This window comes from Engystomops pustulosus, chromosome 2, assembly GCF_040894005.1.
Source record: "Engystomops pustulosus chromosome 2, aEngPut4.maternal, whole genome shotgun sequence".
In the NCBI taxonomy this organism is placed as follows: domain Eukaryota; kingdom Metazoa; phylum Chordata; class Amphibia; order Anura; family Leptodactylidae; genus Engystomops; species Engystomops pustulosus.
In genome coordinates this window covers 251516301-251541942 of record NC_092412.1, presented here as the reverse complement: position 1 = coordinate 251541942, position 25642 = coordinate 251516301, and the positions used below count along the sequence as shown (strand labels likewise).

The 25642-nt window shown below is 47.6% G+C and overlaps 1 protein-coding gene across 3 annotated transcripts in view; it reads left to right on the top strand.

Moving 5' to 3' along the window:
* The window catches only part of BCL9 (BCL9 transcription coactivator), a 132292-nt gene that overhangs the window by 84626 nt on the left and 22024 nt on the right, over positions 1-25642 (top strand). The window contains exon 1 of one of the 3 annotated variants that reach the window (XM_072138846.1): positions 20075-20157. The exons of 1 other annotated variant lie outside the window; for it this stretch is intronic. The gene's annotated coding sequence lies outside the window, so the exon portion shown is untranslated. One more of the 3 variants, XM_072138844.1, reaches the window with a different exon arrangement.

Sequence of the window (25642 nt, the reverse complement as noted above, 5' to 3'; positions counted from 1 at the left end):
TCCACTGCAGTAGAGTGGGCCGAGTGCACGGACCTGGCTCTGCCCGCTCTACTGCTGTGGAATCCTGGGGAGAAGAGGAGATGCGTGGGAGCAATGATTTAATTTTTTATATCGTCCAGCCCTGATCAATGCTGTGTGCGTTTATAGCTGCTGAGTTGTGCGTTATGATGTTCTGCAGCAGCTGTGGTGTTTATTATGATGCTCTGCAGCAGCTATGGTGTGTATTATGATGCTCTGCAGAAGCTGAGGTATCTGTTATGAGGTTCTGCAGCAGCTGAGGTGTCTATTATGTTGTTCTGCAGCAGCTGTGGTATTTTTTATGAGGTTCTGCAGCAGCTGAGGTGTGTATGATGATGTTCTGCAGCAGCTGAGGTGTGTATGATGATGTTCTGCAGCAGCAGAGGTGTGTATGATGATGTTCTGCAGCAGCTGAGGTGTGTATGAAGATGTTCTGCAGCAGCTGAGGTGTGTATGTCTTCCAGGCTGACCCTTAGTGTGATCAGGGCCTGAGTAGGAAGCATTGGGGTGTGTGAGGAGTCATCGCTGAGGAAGAAGTGGCTTTGCTGGATGCCAGACATTCCTGCTGGGCTGATGTCAGACGCACATATTTCCCAGGCTGTGGTCAGACACGGGCGGCGCAGACACTTCTGCTGATCACTTACATGCAGGCATGAGGACATACCTCTCCACTGTGCCCATTATGAAGGGACTACCCCACCTCTGACCCAAATTCTTCTGTCTCTCTTCTTATGGGTCAGAAATAGAACAGTGACCCAGCCTGGTGGAGAAGGTTCCGGATAGTCCTTAGCTTTTTGGGGGAACATTTATCAGGGCCTGTGCAACACGGACACACGACCAGGAACTGCGATTACTTCCCCCCTTACATCATGTGGTCCGGCACAGGACATTCCCGTGCTGAGCCTGTGCACTAGCCGGCGCTAGGAAATGGCGCAGATTATTGCATAATTATACTCCAGGCAGGACATGGCAAAAGACTGTCCTGCCGACCAATAGAAATATCAGGAGGCCTGAGCCTGGGGGGCGGCAGAGGCAACATCATGCGCTGGCACCCGTGGCGCACAAGCTGGGATTTCGTTGCAGGGGTTGTGGTTTATGACATGCGCCGTGTATGATACATCCCCCCGATGTGTCACTGTTTTGCACCCAGAAAAATGTGTGCAAATAGACTCCAGTCCGCACCAGGCGTAGGCGGCTGTTTTGTACAGGTTACACCAAAAATTGTGCACATTACTGAAATTGGGCCACATTTACTAAGATCCGTGCAGTGTGTACTATGTGCAGTGTCCTGTGTAGTCTGCAGGGGGCACCAGATTCTGTATTTCTGGTGCACGTTCTGCATGAATCTGGTGCCCCCTGCACTGCTCCGAAAGAGTGCACCAACTTATTTTTTGGTGCAACTTTAACATATAACAACCCACACTTCTGTCGGACTTTTCATGACAAATCTGGCGCACGGTCCGACTGAGCACCGGAACGACCCCTAATTATTGTCACATATTGACTAGTGCAGCCGCGCCCCAAAAGGATTGAGTGTGACACAAATGTGGTGCAGACACTTCTTTAAATACCTGTACAAGGAGTTCACACAAGTCCGTGAGAAAACTGGCGCAAGCAAATTAGTAAAATTTGCACAAAAAAAACCCACAATGAGGCACATTTACTTACCCGTCCTGTCGTGTTCCAAGAAAGTGTATTGTCCAACCGATTCACTAAGATCGTGCACCCGATATCCTGCATGTGTCGCTTCCCCGATTAGGCCCACGGAGTTCACCTTCTTCTTCCTGGTGCACTTACATGCACCAGGAAGAAGAAGGTGAACTCCGGGGACCTGAACGGGGAAGCCACACATGCAGGATATCGGGCGCAGGATCTTAGTGACTCCCCGCACAGCACATTATACACGGACAATGCACTTACATGCACCAGGAAGAAGAAGGTGAACTCCGGGGACCTGAGCGGGGAAGCGACACATGCAGGATATCGGGGGCACGATCTTAGTGACTCCCTGCACAGCGCATTATACACGGACAATGCACTTACATACACCAGGAAGAAGAAGGTGAACTCCGGGGACCTGAGTGGGGAAGCGACACATGCAGGATATCGGGGCACGATCTTAGTGACTCCCCGCACAGCGCATTATACACGGACAATGCACTTACATGCACCAGGAAGTGCTCCGGGGACCTGAGCGGGGAAGCGACACATGCAGGATATCGGGTTCAGGATCTTAGTGACTCTCCGCACAGCACATTATACACGGACAATGCACTTACATGCACCAGGAAGAAGAAGGTGAACTCCGGGGACCTGAGCGGGGAAGCCACACATGCAGGATATCGGGCGCAGGATCTTAGTGACTCCCCGCACAGCACATTATACACGGACAATGCACTTACATGCACCAGGAAGAAGAAGGTGAACTCCGGGGACCTGAGCGGGGAAGCGACACATGCAGGATATCGGGGGCACGATCTTAGTGACTCCCTGCACAGCGCATTATACACGGACAATGCACTTACATACACCAGGAAGAAGAAGGTGAACTCCGGGGACCTGAGTGGGGAAGCGACACATGCAGGATATCGGGGCACGATCTTAGTGACTCCCCGCACAGCGCATTATACACGGACAATGCACTTACATGCACCAGGAAGTGCTCCGGGGACCTGAGCGGGGAAGCGACACATGCAGGATATCGGGTTCAGGATCTTAGTGACTCTCCGCACAGCACATTATACACGGACAATGCACTTACATGCACCAGGAAGAAGAAGGTGAACTCCGGGGACCTGAACAGGGAAGCAACACATGCAGGATATCGGGGCACAATCTTAGTGAATCATGGCACAGGGCATTATACACGGACAATGCACTTACATGCACCAGGAAGAAGAAGGTGAACTCCGGGGACCTGAACAGGGAAGCGACACATGCAGGATATCGGGCACAGGATCTTAGTGAATCATGGCACAGTGCATTATACACAGACAATGCACTTACATGCACCAGGAAGAAGAAGGTGAACTCCGGGGACCTGAGCGGGGAAGAGACACATGCAGGATATCGGGCGCAGGATCTTAGTGACTCCCCGCACAGCGCATTATACACAGACAATGCACTTACATGCACCAGGAAGAAGAAGGTGAACTCCGGGGACCTGAGCGGGGAAGCGACACATGCAGGATATCGGGGCACAATCTTAGTGAATCGTGGCACAGTGCACTATCGTCGGACAATGCACTTTCGGGGGAACTCTGCGGACTGGGTAAGTACGGTAAATGTGCCCCAATTTATCTATAGGAGAACTGCCCATAGATAAAACAAAAAAAACTGGCGCAAATGACAGATACATCTTTCCCCTCATAGGGTGACATTTGTTTTCAGCGATGTCAGGAATTTCTTGGAAAATCCCGGCTGGTACAGGAAATGGCTGGAGCAGGGAGGTGAGCAGCGGCTGTGTCTACCCCGGCACAGGCGACTTTTTCACACCAGGAAGGAGGGCACCGCACACAGATCCCCCGGGCGAGAAGACTGAGCGCGCTCTGTGTGTAATGAGCCCCAGCTGGGCGGCCGCGCCATCCAGCACACAGCACCCGCTGCACATCACCAGATGGAAATATTATCCAAGGAAACACACAACAACGACCTGGATTTAGGGAAATTTTTCAGAATTTTTAAAATTATTTCAAATTTAAATTTTATATATATATTTCTTTTTGTAAATTTGGAGAATTATGTTCTTAAAAAAATACATTTCTTTCATCCTCTCTGGTGATATAATGTCAAGAGATTTCCCTACCCCTTGTCTATATCCTGGTGATAGATTTTCGCGTTACCGGCTCACAATGTCATTGCTGTCAGTGAATGAGAACGTTCTCGTTTGCTGGAAACTTGTAAATACTTCTCACAGCTGAGAGTTTGCTACAAGTGTGTACACTGTAAACAACTCTCTGTGGTTGTAAACACGCTGGGGTAGGTGACAATATCTGCTGCACACATTTCCCAAGATGCACCACAATTTTAATAAGTGTCTCATACCAACTGCAGTCCTGTGCATTGTCCCTGGAGAGATGTGTAATCATATATGTTGTTAGTAGCAGCAGGACTGTGAAATATGGTTTATATTCCAGGTCTGTACTAAGGGCGGATCCTCACAGCTCTTTGCTCTGAGCTCTCTGCAGCCAGTGTTATGTGTAGGTCCTGGAGAGATGTGTAATCAGACCTTTGTGTATGTTGTTAGTAGCAGCAGGAGTGTTAAATAAGGATTTATATTCCAGAATTGTAGCTGGACATGGAGCACTGTGATGTACCGTGAGATCTAGTAGAGGGTGCTATACATTGTTATACATGAAACATAATAATAATTTATCATAACCTTTTGTATGTTGTTAGCAGAAGTAGTACTAGGATATTTGGATTTGTATTCCAGGATTGTAGATTCACCGGAGTCTTGTCCTCACACTGCTGTGCTCTGTGCTCGCTGCAGCCAGTGTTATATAATGTCCCTGGAGAGATCATATTAATAATTCCTTTATTTATATAGCACAGATTACGCAGCGCTACACAAAGTTTGCTAAATCAGTCCCTGTTTCCAATGGGGCTCACAATTTAATCAACCTACCAATATGTTTTGGAGTGTGGGAGGATCTGTAATCAGACCATTCTGTATGTTGTTAGTAGCAGCAGGACTGTGAGATATTGATTTATATTCCAGGATTGTACTAAGGACATGTCCTCACACTGCTGTGCTCTGTGCTCTCTGCAGCTAGTGTTAAATATCGACCCTGGAGAGATTTGTAATCAGACCTTTGTGTATGTTGTCAGTAGCAGCAGGACTGTGATATATGGATTTACATTACAGAATTGTAGATTCTTCAAGTGCACTGGGGGTTTGTCCTGACACTGCTGTGCACTGTTTCTCTGCAGCCAGTCTTAGGTATTTTCCCTGGAGAGATGTTTGATCACACCATTATCTATTTTATTAGTAGCAGCTGGACTGTGAAATATGGATTTATATTCCAGGATTGTAGCTGGACTTAAAGCACTGTGCTGCATCGGTGTGTGAGATCTATTTATAATTGTTCCCAACTTTGGATAAGAGCCTAAAACAGTGGAGCCCATGAACCCTCTTAAAGCGTGTGGAGTGTTTTGGTCTCTGCACCAGTCAGAGGTTCCAGGTTTGTTGCTGGTCCTAGTAGAGGATGCTCTATTGCTATGTATGGCACATGATAATAATGTATATAAATGTTATACATAGATGAGAGGAAGCCTCTGCCGATACATAACGTATGTCAGTGCGTCTGCGGGCAGGCAGGGGTTAATCCGGCTGGAGCCACGCGTGGCCTTTGGCTACATCTTCCCCTATCAGGCAGTAAAACATGCAGTTAGTAATTAATGAGCTCAATGTGTCGACGTGATTGACGGTAAAACTGGTGCGAGTTAAGAATCGGCCACCGGTTGCTATGGTAATAATTGGAGTTGACGTTCAGGCCTTTCGTTTTTTCCTCTCTCTTTATAAACGCTTTAGTCTCCGATACCCTCGAAAAAAAAAATTGTCATGTAACGCCGCTTCTTTATCCGTAATCCTCCTTTTAGCATTCAGGGAGATGCCATCACACGCGGCGGCCATTTTGTCGGTGCCACCAGGGCGTAATGAGGGGGAAAACGATATCGAAGTATAAACCCCAGGGACTCCCAACCTCTCCTATATGTGCGGGATCATAACCCCCAACATTCTGCAGACATAATAGTCACTCCGATATACAGACAGGACACATAGACAGTCTGAGGGAGATTTATCAGAAGTGGCTGAGAGACTAAATGTTCTAGGTGGCCATGGCAGCCAATCAGAGCGCAGCTTTCAATTTCCCACAGCTGTTTATAAAATGAGAACTGAACTCTGATTGGTTTCCATGGGCAACTAGAACCGTTTTACCTCAGACACTTCTGATAATTCCCCCACTATGAAGACAGTCGTAGTGTCCCCATAATAAGGACAGTCATAGTGTCCCCATAATAAGGACAAAGTGTCCCCATAATGAAGACAGTCGTAGTGTCACCATTATAAGGAAAGTCATGGTTTCCCCATAATGAAGACAGCTGTAGTGTCCCCATAATAAGGACAGTCATAGTGTCCCCATAATAAGGACAGTCATAATGTCCCCATAATAAGAACAAAGTGTCCCCATATTGAAGATAGTCACAGTGTCCCCATAATGTAGACAGCTGTAGTGTCCCCATAATAAGGACAGTCATAGTGTCCCCATAATAAGGACAGTCATAGTGTCCCCATAATAAGGACAGTCATAGTGTCCCCATAATAAGGACATTCATAGTGTCCCCATAATAAGGACAGTCATATTGTCCCCATAATAAGGACAGTCATATTGTCCCCATAATAAGGACAGTCATATTGTCCCCATAATAAGGACAGTCATATTGTCCCCATAATAAGAACAGTCATATTGTCCCCATAATAAGGACAGTCATATTGTCCCCATAATAAGGACAGTCATAGTGTCCCCATAATAAGGACAGTCATAGTGTCCCCATAATAAGGACAGGTACTATGGACTTTGAAGCTTGTTTTGGACATATGAAGTTTGTGGCACTGGCCTAGTGGGTCATACTTGTGGTCCACTTATTATTCTGGAAAATGTCATTTTTGATATTAGTGACATTTTAAGGTTTTTTCTCTATAGGCCAAAGATGGTGGGAGGTTCATCTCATGTTCAAATAATTTCCCTTGGAGGAACCTTGCTTAGGTCCATATCATACTCTGCGTCACCGTGGGCCTAGGACAACCCAATGGTATCATCTTGATTCCACGATTATTGTGCTTCTAACCTGTCTTCAACAGTGACAGAAGTCCATCAAGCTCCTCTGAGGATCCTTAGACGTTAGATTATTGGTGGATCCTATCAGAGATGGGTGGGTCCATCTCAAATCAATCATCTCAATTCATGGAGATCTAGAGGTGACATTGGGTCCCATCCAGGATATACAGAGACCTTGGTTCTTCTTTCTTTTATTGTTGGGTTGCACCTCAAATATTTGTGAGTTCCGTGTACGCGTCTGATTATTTCTGTAGACCAAGGAATGAATGAGTTAAACTTTCCCACTCCGGGGCTTCGGATGAAACCTAATAGTCAAGAATGTCCATATGTTGGGGAGGTAGAGGCTACACCTGTCCTGTTTGTGACACTCGGAGAATGTGGTCAATGTTATTTCCGGCAGGCCCCCATTTCCACACTATATGAGGGGACTTTTTTTACGCGACATTCTGGGTTCTAGTTGGGATTTTTTTTAATTATATAAAAAGTATATTTAAAAAATTGCAATCCAAGATGGCGGATGTGCAGTCTGTAGGGTTTGTGGCGGTTCTACCAAGCCTTGATCTTAGCTTTTTTTTTTTGTAGTTATTTTGTATATTGATGGTATTTTTTACAGTACAGGCGGTCCCCTACTTAAGGGCACGCGACTTACAGACGACCCCTAGTTACAGATGCACCCCTCTGCCCACTGTGACCTCTGGTGACCTCTCTGGATGTTACTATAGTCCCAGGCTGCACTGATCAGGTGTCTGTAATAAAGCTTTATTGATAATCCTTGGTCCAATTACAACAAAGAATTTTGAAAATCCAATTGTCACTGGGGCAAAAAAAAAAAAAATTGTCTAGAACTTCAATTATAAAATATACAGTTTCGACTTACATACAAATTCAACTTGAGAACAAACAGACTGCCTGTATAGTTTCAACACTGTAGCAACCTGTGTTAGCTTGAAATGTGTCGGACCTATATTAAAGGGTAGAGGGACCTCAAAATATAATGAAACATTAGAGAAGTCGTCACTGGGAGGGTCCGTTCCCCTAGAGAAATAAAGCACCAATCTAAATTGCAACCAATCTAGATCGAAAATAAAAAAATGTATTTATTACATACACCCCTAGTATCTATTGTCATGGTAACAGACTACAAACAAACCCTCTGCAGTCGTCTGATCCTGTGGTCATGTGACGATGGCCATGCAGAAAGTGTAGCCACCAACTGTCTTACCTTCCCCCATACACATGTAGGTCTGACTACGCAGGGTTCGTGTTTGTAGTCTGTAAAGGAGGTGGAATTACATTTTTTACTCCATACCTTTTTTTTGATCATTGTAAATACTGTATATACTCCAGTATAAGCCGACCCAAGTATAAGCCGAGGTCCCTAATTTTACCACAAAACCCCGGCAAAACCTATTTTTTTTTTTACTCGAGTATAAGCCGAGTTTGGGTTTTCAGCACATTTTTTTGTGCTGAAAAACTAGGCTTATACTCGAGTATATCCGAACTATTTACAAATTTTTTGGGGGGACCAGTCCTTTAGTTTATACTTCATGACTGGAGGGCGTAACATTTTGTGGTCCAAGGGAAGTGTTATCAGATGGGAGCACCCCCAAGTGCCACAGGGGAACTAAAAGGGGTATTCAAGAGTGTCCATACTGTAGTTAGGGGTTCCACTTGTTATATAGGGGTCCCTGTCCCCATTATGGACTCCAGAGAGGTGGTGCCACACAGCATTATGCCAAAGGTTGTGCCCTCTGCATTATCACGATTGGTTTTATTACAGGCTTCGCTCCTGTGTGTTAGAAAGCATTTACTGCGTGGATCAAAGTACACAAGGAAATATGTTATCCTGTATAAAGGGCGACTTTACAAAAAGATCTGAACTCTACAAACCTGGTTACATAAGACTGGATAAGTTAAAGGGATTGTCCAGGATGTTTTTTTTTTTTTTTTTTTTATGGTGGGGGTCATCGTGTAAGTTTCTACGCCATTGGCTTTTAGTGACCACTTAAAGTTCTATGTGATCCTATAGGAATATAAAAACAAACATGGCACTAATGTAAGTGGTGCACATTCCTACAGTGGCCACTATAGGAGAAGTGTGGTATTACATGACCCACAATGGTAATACATGGATGACCTTGTAATGTACGGTCATGTTGAGTCCTCCAATGTAATAGTTGACTTCTGCTCCTAATGAAGAGTTGGTGCCCTTCTTGCAGGCAGTGAGGAGGATAGTGCTGGTAGTGGTGTTTCTTGCAGGCTGTGAGGAGGATAGTGCTGGTAGTAGTGTTTCTTGCAGGCAGTGAGGAGGATAGTGCTGGTAGTGGTGTTTCTTGCAGACAGTGAGGAGGATAGTGCTGGTAGTGGTGTTTCTTGCAGGCAGTGAGGAGGATAGTGCTGGTAGTGGTGTTTCTTGCAGACAGTGAGGAGGATAGTGCTGGTAGTGGTGTTTCTTGCAGGCAGTGAGGAGGATAGTGCTGGTAGTGGTGTTTCTTGCAGGCAGTGAGGAGGATAGTGCTGGTAGTGGTGTTTCTTGCAGGCAGTGAGGAGGATAGTGCTGGTAGTTATGTTTCTTGCAGACAGTGAGGAGGATAGTGCTGGTAGTAGTGTTTCTTGCAGGCAGTGAGGAGGATAGTGCTGGTAGTGGTGTTTCTTGCAGACAGTGAGGAGGATAGTGCTGGTAGTGGTGTTTCTTGCAGGCAGTGAGGAGGATAGTGCTGGTAGTGGTGTTTCTTGCAGACAGTGAGGAGGATAGTGCTGGTAGTGGTGTTTCTTGCAGGCAGTGAGGAGGATAGTGCTGGTAGTGGTGTTTCTTGCAGGCAGTGAGGAGGATAGTGCTGGTAGTTGTGTTTCTTGCAGGCAGTGAGGAGGATAGTGCTGGTAGTGGTGTTTCTTGCAGGCGGTGAGGAGGATAGTGCTGGTAGTGGTGTCACTTGCAGTTGGTGAGGAGGATAGTGCTGGTAGTGGTGTTTCTTGCAGACAGTGAGGAGGATAGTGCTGGTTTCTTGCAGGCAGTGAGGAGGATAGTGCTAGTAGTGGTGTTTCTTGCAGGCAGTGAGGAGGATAGTGCTGGTAGTGGTGTTTCTTGCAGGCAGTGAGAAGGATAGTGCTGGTAGTGGTGTTTCTTGCAGGCGGTGAGGAGGATAGTGCTGGTAGTGGTGTTTCTTGCAGGCGGTGAGGAGGATAGTGCTGGTAGTAGTGTTTCTTGCAGGCAGTGAGGAGGATAGTGCTGGTAGTGGTGTTTCTTGCAGACAGTGAGGAGGATAGTGCTGGTAGTGGTGTTTCTTGCAGGCAGTGAGGAGGATAGTGCTGGTAGTGGTGTTTCTTGCAGACAGTGAGGAGGATAGTGCTGGTAGTGGTGTTTCTTGCAGACAGTGAGGAGGATAGTGCTGGTAGTGGTGTCACTTGCAGTCGGTGAGGAGGATAGTGCTGGTAGTGGTGTTTCTTGCAGACAGTGAGGAGGATAGTGCTGGTAGTGGTGTTTCTTGCAGGCGGTGAGAAGGATAGTGCTGGTAGTGGTGTTTCTTGCAGGCGGTGAGGAGGATAGTGCTGGTAGTGGTGTTTCTTGCAGACAGTGAGGAGGATAGTGCTGGTAGTGGTGTTTCTTGCAGGCAGTGAGGAGGATAGTGCTGGTAGTTGTGTTTCTTGCAGGCAGTGAGGAGGATAGTGCTGGTAGTGGTGTTTCTTGCAGGCAGTGAGGAGGATAGTGCTGGTAGTTGTGTTTCTTGCAGGCAGTGAGGAGGATAGTGCTGGTAGGGGTGTTTCTTGCAGGCAGTGAGGAGGATAGTGCTGGTAGTTGTGTTTCTTGCAGGCAGTGAGGAGGATAGTGCTGGTAGGGGTGTTTCTTGCAGGCAGTGAGGAGGATAGTGCTGGTAGTTGTGTTTCTTGCAGACAGTGAGGAGGATAGTGCTGGTAGTTGTTTTTCTTGCAGACAGTGAGGAGGATAGTGCTGGTAGTGGTGTTTCTTGCAGGCAGTGAGGAGGATAGTGCTGGTAGTGGTGTTTCTTGCAGACAGTGAGGAGGATAGTGCTGGTAGTGGTGTTTCTTGCAGGCAGTGAGGAGGATAGTGCTGGTAGTGGTGTTTCTTGCAGACAGTGAGGAGGATAGTGCTGGTAGTGGTGTTTCTTGCAGGCAGTGAGGAGGATAGTGCTGGTAGTGGTGTTTCTTGCAGGCAGTGAGGAGGATAGTGCTGGTAGTTGTGTTTCTTGCAGGCAGTGAGGAGGATAGTGCTGGTAGTGGTGTTTCTTGCAGGCGGTGAGGAGGATAGTGCTGGTAGTGGTGTCACTTGCAGTCGGTGAGGAGGATAGTGCTGGTAGTGGTGTTTCTTGCAGACAGTGAGGAGGATAGTGCTGGTTTCTTGCAGGCAGTGAGGAGGATAGTGCTAGTAGTGGTGTTTCTTGCAGGCAGTGAGGAGGATAGTGCTGGTAGTGGTGTTTCTTGCAGGCAGTGAGAAGGATAGTGCTGGTAGTGGTGTTTCTTGCAGGCGGTGAGGAGGATAGTGCTGGTAGTGGTGTTTCTTGCAGGCGGTGAGGAGGATAGTGCTGGTAGTAGTGTTTCTTGCAGGCAGTGAGGAGGATAGTGCTGGTAGTGGTGTTTCTTGCAGACAGTGAGGAGGATAGTGCTGGTAGTGGTGTTTCTTGCAGGCAGTGAGGAGGATAGTGCTGGTAGTGGTGTTTCTTGCAGACAGTGAGGAGGATAGTGCTGGTAGTGGTGTTTCTTGCAGACAGTGAGGAGGATAGTGCTGGTAGTGGTGTCACTTGCAGTCGGTGAGGAGGATAGTGCTGGTAGTGGTGTTTCTTGCAGACAGTGAGGAGGATAGTGCTGGTAGTGGTGTTTCTTGCAGGCGGTGAGAAGGATAGTGCTGGTAGTGGTGTTTCTTGCAGGCGGTGAGGAGGATAGTGCTGGTAGTGGTGTTTCTTGCAGACAGTGAGGAGGATAGTGCTGGTAGTGGTGTTTCTTGCAGGCAGTGAGGAGGATAGTGCTGGTAGTTGTGTTTCTTGCAGGCAGTGAGGAGGATAGTGCTGGTAGTGGTGTTTCTTGCAGGCAGTGAGGAGGATAGTGCTGGTAGTTGTGTTTCTTGCAGGCAGTGAGGAGGATAGTGCTGGTAGGGGTGTTTCTTGCAGGCAGTGAGGAGGATAGTGCTGGTAGTTGTGTTTCTTGCAGGCAGTGAGGAGGATAGTGCTGGTAGTGGTGTTTCTTGCAGGCAGTGAGGAGGATAGTGCTGGTAGTTGTGTTTCTTGCAGGCAGTGAGGAGGATAGTGCTGGTAGTGGTGTTTCTTGCAGGCAGTGAGGAGGATAGTGCTGGTAGTTGTGTTTCTTGCAGGCAGTGAGGAGGATAGTGCTGGTAGTGGTGTTTCTTGCAGACAGTGAGGAGGATAGTGCTGGTAGGGGTGTTTCTTGCAGACAGTGAGGAGGATAGTGCTGGTAGTGGTGTTTCTTGCAGGCAGTGAGGAGGATAGTGCTGGTAGTGGTGTTTCTTGCAGGCGGTGAGGAGGATAGTGCTGGTAGTGGTGTTTCTTGCAGGCAGTGAGGAGGATAGTGCTGGTAGTTGTGTTTCTTGCAGGCAGTGAGGAGGATAGTGCTGGTAGTGGTGTTTCTTGCAGGCAGTGAGGAGGATAGTGCTGGTAGTGGTGTTTCTTGCAGACAGTGAGGAGGATAGTGCTGGTAGTGGTGTTTCTTGCAGGCAGTGAGGAGGATAGTGCTAGTAGTGGTGTTTCTTGCAGGCAGTGAGGAGGATAGTGCTGGTAGTGGTGTTTCTTGCAGGCAGTGAGGAGGATAGTGCTGGTAGTGGTGTTTCTTGCAGGCAGTGAGGAGGATAGTGCTGGTAGTGGTGTTTCTTGCAGGCAGTGAGGAGGATAGTGCTGGTAGTGGTGTTTCTTGCAGACAGTGAGGAGGATAGTGCTGGTAGTGGTGTCACTTGCAGGCAGTGAGGAGGATAGTGCTGGTAGTGGTGTTTCTTGCAGGCAGTGAGGAGGATAGTGCTGGTAGTAGTGTTTCTTGCAGGCAGTGAGGAGGATAGTGCTGGTAGTGGTGTTTCTTGCAGGCAGTGAGGAGGATAGTGCTGGTAGTGGTGTTTCTTGCAGACAGTGAGGAGGATAGTGCTGGTAGTGGTGTCACTTGCAGGCAGTGAGGAGGATAGTGCTGGTAGTGGTGTTTCTTGCAGGCAGTGAGGAGGATAGTGCTGGTAGTGGTGTTTCTTGCAGACAGTGAGGAGGATAGTGCTGGTAGTTGTTTTTCTTGCAGACAGTGAGGAGGATAGTGCTGGTAGTGGTGTTTCTTGCAGACAGTGAGGAGGATAGTGCTGGTAGTGGTGTTTCTTGCAGGCAGTGAGGAGGATAGTGCTGGTAGTGGTGTTTCTTGCAGGCAGTGAGGAGGATAGTGCTGGTAGTGGTGTTTCTTGCAGACAGTGAGGAGGATAGTGCTGGTAGTTGTTTTTCTTGCAGACAGTGAGGAGGATAGTGCTGGTAGTGGTGTTTCTTGCAGACAGTGAGGAGGATAGTGCTGGTAGTGGTGTTTCTTGCAGGCAGTGAGGAGGATAGTGCTGGTAGTGGTGTTTCTTGCAGGCAGTGAGGAGGATAGTGCTGGTAGTGGTGTTTCTTGCAGTCGGTGAGGAGGATAGTGCTGGTAGTGGTGTTTCTTGCAGGCAGTGAGGAGGATAGTGCTGGTAGTGGTGTTTCTTGCAGACAGTGAGGAGGATAGTGCTGGTAGTTGTGTTTCTTGCAGGCGGTGAGGAGGATAGTGCTGGTAGTGGTGTTTCTTGCAGACATGTTGTCTTATCTGTTCGGCTGCTCAGCAGGAGTCGGCCCAGGAAGGAGATTGGTAAAATTGAGGTGTTTTATTGCCTTTCTTAGGAATTTATAGCAGTGTGAAGCTGCCGGTAACAGGGACAGTAGAAATAGTAGTCTGGGCTTATCAGGAGAGAAGGGTCACGGAGATTATTAACCTCTTAATGTCAGTGGCGCTGGTAAACCATTAATTTGGTGATCGGGCAGAAAGAAAATTGTATCCAGGGCTCAGGCTGTGAGGCTTAAAATAAATCTATTTTTAATTGATAAAGGTTTCCTCCTGATCATTGATGGTAATCAGTCGATCGACTCTGATCTGGATTGAGGAAATCTCCGTAGAAGTTGAACTGTGAATTTTTCTTGTAGCGGCCACTGCTGGTCAAATGTGGTATTACATTATAGTCAATATTCACTACATGGATTGGCTAAGTCCACCATTTCTATTTGTGGGGTAGTGTTAGGCTCTAGTCCTGGGCTATGCCCAAACTCCCTCAGACAAGTGGATTACTACAAATGCCCCTTCAAGCCATGTCCTATATCAAACAGGACTGTTGGGAGGAATGTATATATATATTTTGTACATACAAAATGGCCACAAAAGTGAATAAGCTCCTAGGTAATATGTCATATAGTTACAATGGATTGTCATTCAAAGATGCCCGTGCAAAGGTGGCAATATGGCTACCCATTCTGTGTCGAAAAGACCCAGCACGATCACCAATTATGCCGAGTGTGAAGGCGGGATCAGACTACTTACCGGGTTTGTAGTCTGTTAAATCCTTGGTGTGATTTGTATAAATATTAGTTCCCAGAATAGTCTTTATCATCTAATGGGATGGATTTTTACATAGAATCATGTGATGCCCAATTATCTAATCTCTCCGACCACATGGGGGCTCAGTATCAATGCACAACCAATAAGAATCCCAGTCTTATATTGGGGCATGTTCAGCCACCCCTTTTTGGGAAAAATTTTTTGTAGAAAATAACATTTTTTAAATAGTATTCTGTGAACGTCAGCAAAAAAAAAAACCTTCTGATGTGAAGGAAGTAAATATTTGAGATTATCTTCTAAATAATATTCCCTATGAATATTTGATGATTATTAAGTATTTATGGATACTAAGTCCCCGCGCATGGAGCAGCCGCATGGCGCCTAATGAAGTGGAGGACCCCTTTGGAAATACATCAAATTAATTTGTATAATGAAAAGAAAATGATGATTCCGCGGCTGACAGGAGAGAAGTAGCGCTCCCATTATCTGAGACTTCCCAGAGTTTTTCTTGTACTTAAAGGGGAGCTCCATCAGGGAGATTTTGTGAGAGGAGACCTGTGACTACTGTGAAAATTAATATAAGGCAGTGTATCGCCCTATATACTACCGGTAGGAGGTACTTACTGTTAGTACAAACAGTCATACTTAAAGGGAGTGGCAAAGGAGGTATCGGCCTAGGGTTACACTATATAGGGGGGTCCCTGAAATCAGTAACATCGCCCGCCACCTATATTATTGATAATACTGGTTTCTGTATTATAAGGATACTGTATATTTTTGAGAAATATAGGAGGACATGTACCGCATTTTCCGGACTATAAGGCGCACATAAAAGCCTTGGATTTCCTTGGAAATCCAAAGTGCGCCTTATAGTCCGGTGCGCCCTATATGAGGGCAGCGGACCATACTTACAAAGGTCCCCGCTACCGGAGACAGCAGATCTCCAGCGGGAACTGCAGACCACGCGGCACAAACAACTTCTGCCGCGTCGGTCTGCAGTTCCCGCTGGAGATCTGCTGTCTCCGGTAGCGGGGACCTTTGTAAGTATGGTCCGCTGCCCTCCTCCACCTTCCCCGCGTCGCCACGTCTCGTCTTCGGGTCGCGTCGCGTCTCTTCTCGTCGGGTCTCCGCTCCGCCCCCGGACCTCCGCCACGCCCCCGGACCCTGCGCCTTATAGTCCGATGGGCCTTATATTCCAGTGCGCCTAATGGCCCGGAAAATACGGTATCTTTATTTCTGATAGTTAAATTGTCTCATTTTTGCAACTTTTGTTGTTTTTGCGATTTTTCACTGCAACTTTTGCAGTTGTTTTTATGTGCCCCTTGAGCTTATGTATCTTTATTTTCCAGATATTCCGTGTGACTTCTCACTTATGTATCACTTATGTTGCTTATTTTTGCCACTTTTTAGGCACAAATCTGCACCCGGTCCAGGGCACGTGCAAAAGAAGGATTGTTTTTCATGGACCCTGTTTTAACATGTAAATTGGAATTATTTCACATGCTTTAAATGTATGAATTTAAAAAAAAAAACAGGTTAATGTGCAAAATTTTAAACATTTTTGCATTTATATTTTTTTAAAATGTATTGGTTACACTTGGCGTTTTGGTTGCGTTTTGAAACACATTACAACAGCTGAGAAGAGGTGATTTGCCTAATTACATTACTGTAAACATTTGCATTTACAAAACGATATGTAAACACAAGATTTATGCATATTTTAACAATTTGTTAACAATGTGTTAACATGTGTGTTCTGTAAACGCAAATTTTAACAGTAATGTAATTAGGCAAGTCATTGTCTAACGCAATGAAAACGCAACCAAAACGCAACGTGCAACATCACCCTTAACATCACTTGTGACCGCAGCCTCATATGTTGTCATCTCCCTGGGGTGTGAATAGAGTGCTTAAAAATGCAGGACACAGCCTCAAATGCAAAATTTACAGTTGTATCCACTCCTGCATGACATTTGCAACAAAGGGTCTAAAAAAGAAGCCAAAACTTGCACCTACCAGGACAAGGAAACACTAAAGATGTATCACAAGAAAAAAAAGACATGATCATATATAAGGTGTAAAAAAGACCTTCCAAATGTCTCAATTATATACCATAGAAAAAAAAAACTATGATACATGGCCCCTATACAGTGGTATTATGTTGGTGGTATATAGCAGTATTAACTTGGCACTATATGGAAGTTTTATGTGGTCCCTACAATGAAAATACCAGTTTCCGTGAAAACCCCTATGGGGTGGAGGAAAAAAAGGGGCACATATTTACCCCACTTTGGCTCCCGTGTCACTCTGGTATCTCTGGTTTTCGGGCTTGCATCCGCATGGGAGTTCCAAGGGGTCACAGGACACACTTTGTCCAATCAGTGATCTTCTCGGACCAGGGGATAGGAAGTGACTAGGAAGTGACTAAGCCACTCTTCTGCTGAAAAGGGTCTCGAGACCTCCAGAAATTCCGTCTGGGTACAGGATCAAAAACTGGAGATGACAAACCTGGGAGCAGGGGCGGGGTATGCCCAAAGTTATATTTTAGTGCTATTTGGCGGCATGATGCGACCATTATTATGTTAAGTCATTGTTATATTTGGGCCAACAGAAAACTGGCGAAAAAGCCTTTAGTAAATGAGCCCCATTGCGGGTCATTCGTTTTTGTGGATCCCCAAAAAATACATAAGTCTGGCACATGATGTGACCAGCTCGTCCCAACCCCTTGAAGGGTCATATGATTGTGTTTAATAGCAAGTGATCCGCAAATACGGACCTGTGTGTCTTCCGTATTTTTCACCTTCCCTACACAAGTCTGTGGAAATTAATGTGTCAGTGTACAATCTGTGAAAAGAAAACCGGATAGGAGCATAGGACACAGACCAAAGAAACGCTCGTGTGTATGTAGCCTAAAGGGGTTGATATTTACTGTGAAACTCAAGACTGACTGGCTATAAAGAGGTTAATTCCTGTCAGGGTCTTGTAATTTTCGCCATAAGATGTTCCGATATTATCAATATCCACATTCGCAGCGACACTGACGAGTGAGGCGATCAATTCTACGACTGCCTCCATATTGATTTCTCTGGGATCGGACCCTCGGATCCTCCTCTGGTAGAATGATTTGCAATTCTGTCAGATTTCCATCCATGTTTTACAGGGGTCATCAAGTTTTACATCAATAAAGTGTAATGGAAATTTCTAGAACATTTTCAATACACTGTACTTTGTTATGGAGGGGGTTGGATTCAGTAAACAGTCTAAACAATGGCGTAATTCAGGCTGACAGACCCCAATTATAAATTTTATAATGTATAATACTTGTCTCTTAATATGGGGGAGAGAGTCTTTTTAGGTCCCATATTGCTCCCAGGCCTACATATCCCCGTTAAAGCCTTTGGTCAAGTTGATAAACTCTGTTGCCCACAGCAACCATTCACAACTCAGCTTTCATAGTACTGCAGTGGAATAAAAAATGAAAGCAGCACTGTGATTGGTCACTGCGAACAACAGTGAATCCATCATTACACATCAGTTCCACCCCATTTTCAAGATCCCTGCTTGCTGTCAGTGATCTAAAACATACTTCAGGGGTTGAAAGGCAGTAATAAAAAAAGGTAAACACATGGGGCAATAGTGCGAGGAAGATTGTCCACTCCAAATGACTAAACTTAGGAGAATATAAATGAAGTAGTGAAGGATGAGGATCGCACTCCAGCTTCTTAATGTTAAAAGACTTCAAACTTTATTCTTTCATGGATACAGCAGTTACAATGAGATGCTTAATCTGACGCGTTTCTGACCTTAGCGGTCCTTAGTCATAGATGATCTATGACTAAGGACCGCTAAGGTCAGAAACGCGTCAGATTAAGCATCTCATTGTAACTGCTGTATCCATGAAAGAATAAAGTTTGAAGTCTTTTAACATTAAGAAGCTGGAGTGCGATCCTCATCCTTCACTACTTCATTTGTACCTGAGAGAGATCAAAGGAAAGGCGTCTCTGGAGGTTCACGCACCGGGAGTAGAGCAGGTCTGTAACTAGGTGATCACAGATCACCACCACTTGGACTTAGGAGAATATAACACTGCCATATGGTCTTGTGGTATAAGCTTATTTTTTGAATAGCAGAAGGTTTGCTACAATGTATCAGTGTATGTTTACAAACCACAACCTGACCCAAAGCAAAGAGAAAACCAGGCACTGGTGATGGAAAGCTGAAAACAAACAGAGAAACAGCATCTGAGGCGTGTACTGTGATGTTCTGCAGCAGCTGTGGCATGTACTATGACGTTCTGCAGCAACTGTGGTGTGTTCTATGATGTTCTGCAGCAGCTGTGGCGTGTATGATGATGTTCTGCAGCAGCAGTGGTGTGTACTATGATGTTCTGCAGCAGCTGTGGCGTGTACTACGATGTTCTGCAGCACCTGAGGTGTGTATGATGATGTTCTGCAGCAGCTGTGGCGTGTACTGTGATGTTCTGCAGCATCTGATGTGTGTACTGTGGTGTTCTTCAGCAGCTGTGGTGTGTACTGTGATGTTCTGCAGCAGCTGTGGTGTGTACTGTGATGTTCTGCAGCAGCTATGGTGTGTTCTATGATGTTCTACTGCTACTGTGGCGTGTATTGTGATGTTCTGCAGCAGCTGTGGCATGTACTATGATGTTCTGCAGCACCTGAGGTGTGTATAATGATGTTCTGCAGCAGCCGAGGTGTGTACTGTGATGTTCTGCAGCAGCTGAGGTGTGTATGATGATGTTCTGCAGCCGCTGTGGCGTGTACAGTGATGTTCTGCAGCAGCTGTGGTCTGTACAGTGATGTTCTGCAGCAGCTGAGGTGTGTATTATAATGTTCTGCAGCAGCTGAGGTGTGTATTATGATGTTCTGCAGCAGCTGTGGTCTGTACGATGATGTTCTGCAGCAGCTGAGGTGTGTATTATGATGTTCTGCAGCAGCTGTGGTGTGTACTGTGATGTTCTGCAGCAGCTGAGGTGTGTATGATGATGTTTTGCAGCAGCTGTGGCGTGTACTGTGATGTTCTGCAGCAGCTGAGGTGTGTATGATGATGTTCTGCAGCAGCTGAGGTGTGTATGATGATGTTCTGCAGCAGCTGTGGCGTGTACTGTGATGTTCTGCAGCAGCTGAGGTGTGTATTATGATGTTCTGCAGCAGCTGTGGTGTGTATGATGATGTTCTGCAGCAGCTGTGGCGTGTACATTGTGGCGGCAGGGAGCAGGATATAACAATGGCCGCACGCTCTCCTGTAGGCAGTAGCAGTAATCAGTGCAGTTGTCAGGAGCTGTGGCCGGGAGTGCGGGCAGGGGAGGGGGAGGTGGGGGGAGTCATAGAGGAGGGCGGAGTCACCGCCCCCTGGAGGGTGGAGGGAGCGGGGATAAGGAGGGGGGCGGTACCACTCTTACCAGAGGGAGGAGGGGGGAGGCTGTTAGGAGTGGAACGTTCCTCTGGTGAGAGAGAGAAAGGAAGACCAGGCAGACGGGTTGGGCGGGGCTTGTCCGTGGTGGGCGTGTCCGGTTTCTCACCAAGGCCTTTCGTGTGGAATTGAGGAGGCGTGGTTGCTCTTGCTGAGGGGGGCGTGACCGCAGTGTCACACGAAGCGGCGGTAAGTGCTGGGAATGTCGGGGGCGTGTCCGCTGAGAGCGGAGGGGGTGTGGTCTGGTCGGCGGCACGGCGAGGGGAGGAGGAAGACACCACTTGCAGGAGCCGGAAAGGGGGAGGAGGTAGGAGAAGGTGCTGAAGGAGGGGGGAGAAAAAAAAAAGACAATGGAGCTTGTGTGCGGCTGCGGGAGATTAAAGCTGCCGCCGAGCGGCCCGCACTGCCGGCTGTGAGGGGAGCGGGAGCCCCGGAGAGCGCGTCACGTTATACACCCCCACCTCCTCGGGACAGACCCCCTCCCCCCGCGGCGGGAGCTTCGCCTCGTCCGTGCTGCTGCTACCGGTGAGTGTCGCTGCCGGGCCCCACGCTACAGGCCCCGGATCCGGGTAACGGGGACACGCTGCGGGAGCTAGGCCCGGCCTGAGGCCTGCAGGGAGGGGACATGTGTGCGGGGCAGGGGGCGGCCTGGGCTCCGGGCAGCGTGCCCCCTGGCTGCTGGGAAGGGAGCGCTCAGGGATTGGAGGAGCTGCGGGACTCACAGGGGTAAGGGCAGGAGGACTGCAGGGACTGGGGTAAGGGCAGGGGCAAGGAGGGCTGCGGGGACTGGGGCAAGGAGGGCTGCGGGGACTGGGGCAAGGAGGGCTACGGGGACTGGGGCAAGGAGGGCTGCGGGGACTGGGGTAAGGACTGGGGCAAGGAGGGCTGCGGGGACTGGGGTAAGGACTGGGGCAAGGAGGGCTACGGGGACTGGGGCAAGGAGGGCTACGGGGACTGGGGCAAGGAGGGCTGCGGGGACTGGGGCAAGGAGGGCTGCGGGGACTGGGGCAAGGAGGGCTACGGGGACTGGGGCAAGGAGGGCTGCGGGGACTGGGGTAAGGACTGGGGCAAGGAGGGCTACGGGGACTGGGGCGAGGAGGGCTGCGGGGACTGGGGTAAGGACTGGGGTAAGGACTGGGGCAAGGAGGGCTACGGGGACTGGGGCAAGGAGGGCTGCGGGGACTGGGGCAAGGAGGGCTACGGGGACTGGGGCAGGAGGACTGCAGGGACTGGGGTAAGGACTGGGGCAAGGAGGGCTACGGGGACTGGGGCAGGAGGACTGCAGGGACTGGGGTAAGGACTGGGGTAAGGACTGGGGCAAGGAGGGCTACGGGGACTGGGGCAGGAGGACTGCAGGGACTGGGGTAAGGACTGGGGCAAGGAGGGCTACGGGGACTGGGGCAGTAGGACTGCAGGGACTGGGGCAAGGAAGGCTACGGGGACTGGGGCAGGAGGACTGCAGGGACTGGGGCGAGGAGGGCTGCGGGGACTGGGGCGACTGATGGATCCATTGTAAGGACAGGCCTGTTGGGGACTTCTTGATCTGGGATGGGAGTCGGAGGCTACTATTCGGGGTTAGGAGGACTCTATGGTCTGGGTTCTGGCAGGACTATGGCACACAGGAGTCTGGGGTATTGGCCGCTCCGGGGCAGAGGACTCTGGGAAAGGACCCGGAGCAGCCACTGACTGGTCTGGGTAGAAGATGGGCTCAGGGACAGGACCGGGGTAATGTCTGGAGTGGGTCAGAGGTGATGGCTACGCCTGAGGCGTGGGGACTCCTGGATAGGGACTGACAGATGTGGTGTAAGGACGGGTCAGGTTAGTTTTGGTCAGGGGTACGGATGCTCAGGGAGGACGACTCTGTGCTCAGGAATAGTCTGGGGTAAGGACGGGTCAGGGACATTAGGGATCCCTAATAAGGACTGGTTTGGGAATGACCACAGACCATGGCAAGGACTGATCAGGTGTAAGGACTGGGGCGAGAGGTCCGGTTCAGGTGTAAAGCCATGTCTGCTGCAGACGGTGTCCCAGATTAGGACTGGTATGGGGAATGTGACAGTTCTGTATCGGGAGCCTTGCTGAAGCTTAGGGACCATTGCTGTTTCTGAGCTGAGGGTTTGTGACAGTTACATGCCGTGACCTCCCTCCTGTTACCTGCACTGATACACTGTGTGCTGCTGCCCTCATACATTGTGCCGGATGCCCTTCTGTTTTAATATTTTGGTTCCTATTCACTGATGGCAAGCAGAGGACGCGCTGGGGGACTGATACAGAGTAACTTAGAAAGTTTGATAACTTCAATCGTAGTCTGAGTCTGTCTGTGGATTTGGCTCTTGCTGTAACCTAATGGACAATTCCTTTAAGCAGCCAACTATTTGTATGGCAGGTCTTATGAAATCTCCATGCCCCCTTTCTTCCCCTTTAGATTAAAGGGGTTGTCCTCAATTCCCCCCCCCCCCTTCAAAGAATATGGGCCACAATACTAATTATTGGGGTTCTGAATCCCGGGACCATGAATAGTCACAAGAATGGCCCTTAGATGAATAGAGGGGTCGGCTGAACATATGGTCTTCCACTCCATTCACTATGTAGGACCCCCATCGATCACAGAAAGGGGTCCTGCCACAGCACTAGGGTGAGCGGAGTACAACCCTCAGCAGTCCCATACTGACTTGGACCTCTTTTCCCATCGATTGCGCCCCAACATGTTATCCACCTGTGGATAGAAGAGAACACATTTGGGACAACCCCTTTAAGCACTGACCTACCTCTGGGCAAAAATCTGATTACTACACAGGGCACAACAAGTTTCATGTCCGAATTCTTATCCCTAAATGCCCCAAAATGTGCAGCAATGTATCTGAGAGGTGAAGGTGTGAGCAATCCAAGAGGCGCCGAGGGCCATGGACCTTCTCTCTGACATCATCTATAACCCCGACTTACCCTCTGGATTTATTAATCAGATTTTCCTTCTACGTTTCATTGACGAAAACTTAACCTTGTGCAACTTCTGTGCTTGTTTATATCAACTTTTTCCACATCTCTGCTTTCAGTCATGGGATGGAATTGGAATTGTTACATTGTAACGAAACATCAGAGATACTATTGGTGTGTTCAACTTGTGGTAAGGGCTGGGGTAGGTCTAGTTTTTCAGCCATGGCCTGCTAAAAGGGGTATATTTGTCACTGACTGCAAGCAGAGGTCTTGAGTTGATATCTTAAATGCATGGACATGGCATTCAGCTGCTGCACTGTAAAGCATGGTGGACACTGTTGTTTCCTCGAGACCCCCTTAGACCTTGTAACGCCGTAGTGTCTTCTCGAAGTCTGTTTTGTGTCATTCCTCTGTTATCCCTCATGGAAAAGTATAAGTAATCTGACAAGTGGGTGTTACCAGAGTTTTACTATACTATGTCTGTGTCCAATCAGTGGTGTCGGACTATTCCCTGTGTCACAGCCTTTGGTCACTTCAATAAAGTGGATTTCCTATACCAGACGCACTCATTGGCCAGGACTTTGTTTCAGTTAAGATCTCTGCTTGCAGTTGGTGAACGGAATAGCTCTTGTTTACATCCAGAGGCTGGAAACCCTTTACAAACCTAATACTTATCTCAGCTGAGGGATTGTTACACTTGTATCCCGTCTAGACAGTGCTCTGTGATTCATTTTTTTGGATCCCAAATGGGAGTAGAACAAAAATATTGAATGTGAACGTGGCCTGATGTGTTTATTTTTCTACTAGATGTGTGTACAAAAAGATTAAAAGAAAAACTTTTAAAAAGTTTTATGTTTCCTAACATTACACAAAAAAAAATAAAGTTCATACCACAAAAAACAAGCCCCCGCAGTGCAGATTAACTGGCAAAGATATCTAATGTCCAGCTTTCTAAACGCTGCAGCGTTTGAGTGTTTTTATTTGTTTGCAAAAAGTAAAATTAAATTCTTTAAGCTCGATGATTCAATAATCATTTCAAGCCCCCCCCCCCCCCCCCCAGTGAAAAACACAGCACATCAAATGGTGCAGAAGGAAATCCTAAAAAAAATTAGAATTTCTTTATTTCATCCATAAAAAAATTAACAAATGCAGTCATTCTTGTTGGTTACAAAAATCCCCAAATTTACCACTTAAAATTGCAGCTTGTCACAGAAAAATCAAGCCCCCTGAAGGCGGCCAGGAAATGCAAGTTTACATATTCATTTCTACCCAAAGGATAGGGGGTAACAATCTGATTGGTGGGGCCGACTGCTGACACCGATCATGAGTAAAGACCCCCAGCAATCTGGAGATTGAGGGTCCCCTCCTCACTAATAGGGGGTTTGCAGATCCCGGGTGCAGTCAGTGTGTGCTGAGGGTCCGCAGATAGAACTAGGGGCCCCCCTGTATAGGAATTTTCATGTACATTGATGTTATTTTCTGAGGGTTTGTTACAGTTGCATGTACACCAGACAATCCTATGTGATTCCAGGACTACATTTTACCTGGAGTGATACATTGTAGCACGGAATCTAGGATGAAGTCTAGGCTGAACTGTACCACTGCAGCAAACCCTCAGCTGTGAGAAGCTTAAAGGGGTTTTCCCATCACAGGATAGGGCCTAACATGCTGACCAGTTGGGGTCTTGGTGATGAGACCCCCCACAGATCACAGGAACGCGGGGTCTGATGTGGTACCGGGTCCCTCCACAAGATGAATGGAACAGACTGCTGTGCGTGACCATTCATCTCTATGGAGCTGACAGAGATTGCTGATTGGGTCTAGTGATCTGTGGGGGTCTCATCACTGAAACCCCCACCGATCAGCAAGTTGAGCCCTAACCTGTGGATAGGGGCTAATTTACTTGTTTGGAAAAACCCCTTTAAGGACGTGGGAGAAGCTTCAGACTTTCGATGGCAGGTTCTGCGCAAAACCTTTCTTTCAGCCAGATACTAGTGACATTGGTATCGGTGGTTAGAATCGGCCTTAAAGGGGTTGTCCAGCGTTATGTCCTATCACTGACAGAACCACTCCAGTCCGCGGGTTGTAGGTGGTGCTGCAGCCCGTCTTACAGATGAACTGTAATACTAAATACAACCATTAGATAAGTGGGGCGCTGTGTCCGAAGAGGGGGGTTAGCGCTGTAGTAATTCTTGTGTCCTCCCTTTTGACCGTGTGGTGTTCTGTATCTAGGAAAGCTGGGTGGGTAGCAGTGCCCTCATTGGCCGTGGAGAGCTGTTTGATCAGACCTCTGTGTATGTTAGTAGCAGCAGGACAGTGATATATGGATTTCTATTCCATGATTGTACTGGGCATGTGTCCTCACACTGCTGTGCTCTATGGATGCAGTGTCCCTAAAGAGATGTGTGATCAGACCTTTGTGTATGTTAGTAGAAGCAGGACTGTGATGTATGGATTTTCATTCCATGATGGTAGTTTCTCCAAGTGTGCTTAGGGCATGTCCTCACACTGCTGTGCTCTGTGCTCTCTGCAGTGGCTAAGTATTGTGCCTGGAGAGATGTGTAATACGACTCTGTGTATGTTAGTAGCAGCAGGTCTGTGAAATATGGATTTGTATTTGGGATTGTACTGTGTGGGGGGTGTCCTTGCACTGCTGTGCTCTGTGTTCTGAACTAGACCTTCCTCTAAGAGACTGCTTTAGGCAGTGTCTGCTGTATTATTCACACCTAGATTTATATTTTCGGCTTATTGCTTGGAGGGGTTCCTCACACTGCTGAGTGTGCACTTGGAGACGCTAATATATTGAAATATAAATTCATATATCACAGTTCTGCTGCTACTAACACATCAAATGTACA